This window comes from Maylandia zebra, linkage group LG3 (assembly GCF_041146795.1).
Source record: "Maylandia zebra isolate NMK-2024a linkage group LG3, Mzebra_GT3a, whole genome shotgun sequence".
Lineage (NCBI taxonomy): Eukaryota > Metazoa > Chordata > Actinopteri > Cichliformes > Cichlidae > Maylandia > Maylandia zebra.
In genome coordinates, this window is record NC_135169.1 from 617,186 (window position 1) to 622,818 (window position 5,633).

Below are 5,633 nucleotides of genomic sequence, written 5' to 3' on the forward strand. Positions count from 1 at the left end.
TATCAGTATTGTTTGTTGTCAGCTTTGAGTAGAGTTCTGTTATTTTGACCTAGTGATGGCCAAATAAAGCTTCCTGAAGCACGAAGCTTGTGTTGAAAAAGGGATCATTACTAGAAGCTTTAAAACACAGCCCTCTCTGGTGACATCTGGTGGCCAAAAATATGAAGAGCAGCTTGAATCTACAACAAAAACACCAAAACAAAAACGAACTGCTTCACTATGACTCTTCAGAGTGGAGTTCTGTTTGATATTGGGCCACCATTGTGTTGCTTTGAACATGTATTTTTGGGGTGTGTGAAAAAGATTGTTGTTCATTTCTTTAATAAATAATTTTGATGAATAAACTTTCCTTGTTTAAACATTCACCATGGTGTGCTCTTTCTTAACTTCTTGATTTCGGTAAATACAATAATTGAAAAATACAGATAATAATGTACAACACATGGAGCATGCTTCTGCTCTGAGGTCCCGCCTCCAGGTATTTATGCAATTAATCACTGGACAGGTATGTTTATAAATAATGTATATTAGGCCAATTTTCTTATACAAATTTTTGACCTGGAGGTAGAATTGTTCCTGTTCCTTTTCCTGGAGTAGAATTGATTGTAAACTGTAAAGGGAAAAGGCTTCTGAACTTGCAAAGTAAAAACACGATGCATTTAAGGTAAGCCTGTTTCATTTCTTTTAAGAAGAGGATTTGTTTCACTGTGCGATGGCCGACTCTGTTTCTTTTCATGGAGATAATTTCTCCAGCTTTAAAGAAAATCCTCTCACACGGGACAGAAGAGGCTGGAGTGCACAGAAATGCAAGGTGGTAGAAGTGCAGTTATACAGTCGTTCTGGGTCCCACAGACTATCAGCTAACAAGAATAAACAAATTAAATTGCTGCACATTTTGTAGAATAACATTTTAAGATTATTTTAAAAATACACATGTTTTTATTATGTTATTGTTTTGTCAAGTGGAAGTGTTTCTAATGTGAAAAGTAGATTTTTAACATTTTAAGTTTTTCATGTTTTTAGATAAAATAAACACAAAACAAAAGTAAACAACAAGAACTGAACTGAAACACTGACCAACATCAACTCAAAATACTCCCACATGACAGAACCTCCTCTCTTCCTCGCTGGCTCCATATCTCTCAGTAGAATGATCAGTGGTTTGCTATCTCTCACCATCAAAACACTCCAGAAATCCCACAAATGGTTCACTTCCCTAAAAACCACTGAATCAGTTACGTTCTAAACGAAGCCTCAGAAGTCACTGGTCACGTGACTCTGGCCAAACAAATGCAATGTCTGTTCTCTACGCCATGTCAGATCATTATTGTAATGGAGGGAGGTGGGAATGGTAGAATTCGGCACCTCTGGCTCCAACTCACCTCTTTCCTTAAGCAGACTTTTTTTAATGTGTGCGAGACATGAATGATGGGCCCTGGTCAGTCAGTGTGTTTCAGGCTGACAACTTGGAAGATGACCTGAAACAGAGCCTGCACCAGACTCTTTGCTGAAATGGTGCATACGGGCACTGCTTCAAGATACGTGTGCATTCCAGTGAAACGGCCCGATGGGGTCCATCCCAACATGTTCAAACCTCCATTTTTTTGTAGGGGTGCAAAAGCGCTTTTAGAAAGACACTCCGGGCAGGACGCACGCCAACAGTGTGCATCCGCTCGATTGCCCGGTCAATAAATCAGGCCTTTACTCACTCCAGAGTTTTATTATATCCCGTATGCCTTTCCAAGGGGTTATCATGAGGAAAATCGTTGTCCGGCAGCTTTTAGGCACCAAGAATTGTGTGTGCTACTCTTCTGTGCACGTGTCACAACTCAGTTGATGAAGCCTATCTTTCATTAATACAAATTTGCATTTGCAGCACTATGGGATATTTATAAATGTCTCCCTGCACACATCTGACCTCCACCCACTCTGCCTCGAGAACTGCGCCCAGCCCAACCAGGTTTTTGTGGAGCAGAGTCCGCTTGCTGCCCAAATCCACCATGGCCTGGTGTATAATATGTCAGCAGGACAAATGTGAAGAAACACATCAGAAGGGAAGAGAGGTGGCTGTTAGAGGCTGTCCATGAACTCAAACCTGCACTTCCTCTGTCATCCACCAGTGGGATCTGCAGCTCCTCAGCAGCCATACTTCCTCTGACCTGGTGACCTTTCAGTGTAAAGATGGCTGCAGTGTGAACAAAGCAGCATGCAGGCCAGAAAGACTGAGGGCTGGTGGGATTTAAACAAATGAGGAACAGCTGGAGAAATTTAAGTGTCAGAATTTTGTATTTAGGAACTTGACAAACTCATTTAGATGAACGGATTATACAGAATCAGGACATTTCAGCAACTCTACATCTAATTTTACAGAACATGTTGATCTCAGTTAGTTTGAAGTGGAGACTTTTTCCATATAAACATTACACTGAGAGAAAAACACCTTTATTTTATTTTATGCATCATTGTGGACTTTGTTGTTTCTGCTTACAGGAACAGACTCAGATGTCAGTTTGATCTCTCAGTCTGCTGCAGAGAGACTGAAGGCTGAAGTGGAGAAAGCAGCATGATGCCGTGACAGAGAAATCTGCACCTCTAAGGTAAAATTAACTGACCTGTCTGAGAAGGAAGCCAGAAAACGCAGAGCTTTCTGCAATCTTTGCACTGGAGTGATGACTGATATCTTTGCTGCAGCGAACATCATCTTCACTGTGGCTCAGAGTAAGACGGAAACAACTGGAGAACAAACAACCTGATGTGCAATTGATAAGATAATGCTGGATGTATTTGAAATTAAAGAAAAAAACCTCAGAATCTTTTAATTTAATATCTTATTGAAATGTCCTGACTTTATCTCTGTCTTACAGTTGTTGACCATTGACCTTAAATAAATTATTATAAATAATAACAATAAGAGCCAGTTTAAAGTTGTGTGTTTAAAGGTTCGTCTTAATGGTTCCTAAACCAACTCTGGACGTGTTGGATGTCTGTCTGCTGGATGATCAGATCATCTGTCTGTACCTGAATGTTCACTTTGTTTTCTGTAGATCAGAAAACCAACAACAGCAGCAACAAGAAGAACAGCAGAAACTGACAGACCAACTTTCAGTCCAACAGATCCATCCTCTGTGTGTGTCGGACCTGCAGGTGAGAAACAGGTGTGAGGTGTCAGCTGTCAGGTAGGTGATGAGTGAAGAACAGAACAGAATCCATTTCCTCTTCAAACTGCTGTCAGACATTATCTACTGGACTCTGATCACATCACTCAGACCAGCTGCTTTCTACAAAGTCTCATCAACAACATCTTTAGGAACAAACATCAACAACCAGGAAGCAGCTTCACCTCTGATCACACACACACTCAACTCTACTCACTCACCTGGAGGAACGACAACCAGGTCGGTGCTGTTGATTAGAGTCATAGGTCCTCCCACTTCCTGGACAACACGACACTCGTATGTTCCATTATCATTAATCGTCACATTCTTCAGAATCAAAGACGCGTCTCCATCCTTCATCTCTCTGTCGTGCAGATCCACCCGGTTCTTAAATGATGGATGCTGATCATCTGAGTGAACGTGCCCATCCCGGTACAAAAACACATATTCATCTCCCAGGTCAGCTCTGTTCCACTCTGCAGCTCTGATGTTGTTGTTCGGAGATCGACATGTCAGAGTGACGTTATGTCCCGACTCAGCTGTGATGATTGTCTGGACTGAAAGAGGAAACAACACAGAGCAGAGAGGTTAAAGGTCAAGGTACAACTGTTTGACCAAAACACCTATTGAGTGGACTCTACCAAGTATCCAACATCATGGGGAATTATTCATAAATGACTGGAGTAATCTTTTTCTTTAATGTCTCAAACTCTACAAGCCTCATCAGCACAATATAGGTTGAAGTTCAGTACAATTAGAAAAAGGCTGAAAAATGCAAAGTTGGATCTGAACAGACAACAGGGGCGGAGACTGTCAGCCAGATCCCTAGCTACTGAATTCACTTACATCCAAGACAACTGGGCGTTCGTGGGCCAAGAGTTGGGAGTTTGCCTTGTAATCAGAAGGTTGCCGGTTCGAGCCCCGGCTTGGACAGTCGTTGTGTCCTTGGGCAAGACACTTCACTCTGTGGTGGTTAGAGGGCCCGGTGGCGCCAGTGTCCGGCAGCCTCGCCTCTGTCAGTGCGCCCCAATGTAGCTTGCCATGACCATCCCCCCTCCAGGGGCAAGGGTACCTAGACCAGGTTCGTAGAGTACGCTTGGGGAGTGTGATCGTGTATACAGCGTCTCTTTATGTCTGTCTCCACGTCGGTTGAGTGTGAAGTGCACATGAGAGCATGAGGGTGGGAATGGATGTTTGTGTCTGTGTGTGCCTGTATGTCTGTGTCTATATGTCAGGTTGGGTATCAGACGCCACCTCTCTGGGGACATCTCGGGCCCTCCAAGGTTTGGAGGCCTATCTCCACCCACCACCACTTCCCCTGCCGGTGGCGGACTCCCTCAGGTGTCGGTGCATTGGTGGTTCTTTGTATCTGGGGGTGGGCGTCCGGGTACACACCGGCTCACTCCTTGGCGGCCGCTTATTGGGGCTCGCTCGGGCCACTTCGGAGGTGGGGTGCCCCCGGCCTCTCGGCCTGGGGCTCGGTCACTCTGGCACAGCTGGCTGCCGGCGGAGCTCACGGGCGCGTCACTGCAACTCCCCCTGGCTTCTGCTCCGCGGCTGCTGAATGAGCCCTCATCTGGGACTCTCCTTAGCTCTTACTGGGACAGTGGCGCGGCTGCCCCTCTGTGGGTCTTCCTTGGTCTCTTGTGTTCTGGGGGCCTCTGGATGTCTGGAGTTTTGATCTCCTCCATACCCGCTTCACACCATAGAGGACAGGGCTGTGGCCCCCCACACTCCCTAGCAGATCATTACATGGAGAAACCTTTGGAATGCAAGCATGCTGATCCACACAGGTATGCACACAGGTGTACACATGGGTATTCACAGACGCGGACTACAGCTTTCTTGGCTGCTGCCTCAAAGCACACTGTGCGCTGTCTATCTTTCGTGCTGCACAATATCGTTTATTATTTAGTAACTATTGATATCTATGACTAGCTAGTTTATTGTGATGGTGCTTTTTTTTTCTTATTATGTTGCTCTTTGTTGTTTGCTGTCTCTTCTGTTTTTTTTCTCCATACAGGTGACCCAGGAGTTTTGTTTTTTTTGTTTGTTTGTTTTTTTTCTCTCTTCCCCCCCTTCTCACCGTCTCTTCTCCCCTTTGGTTTTCTTTCTTTCTCTCCCCCTCTTTCTTTCATTCTTTCCCCCTGTCCTATCCCACAGTCATGTCTGTCCCGTTTGTAGCAACTGAAAATAAAATAAATTCATAATTATAATAAAGGTCAATCAAATGGACCAATATGGCAAGGCCATGATGATCTACTTGGTAAAATAAATCCGCTTGGCATCTTTCTTGGCCTCAAGACAACAATTCTGATGGCTAAAGATCCAAACGGGACAAAAAAAAAAGAAAAAAGAAAAAAGAAGAGAAACAGGTGTGAGGTGTCAGCTGTCAGGTAGGTGATGAGTGAAGAACAGAACAGAATCCATTTCCTCTTCAAACTGCTGTCAGACATTATCTACTGGACTCTGATCACA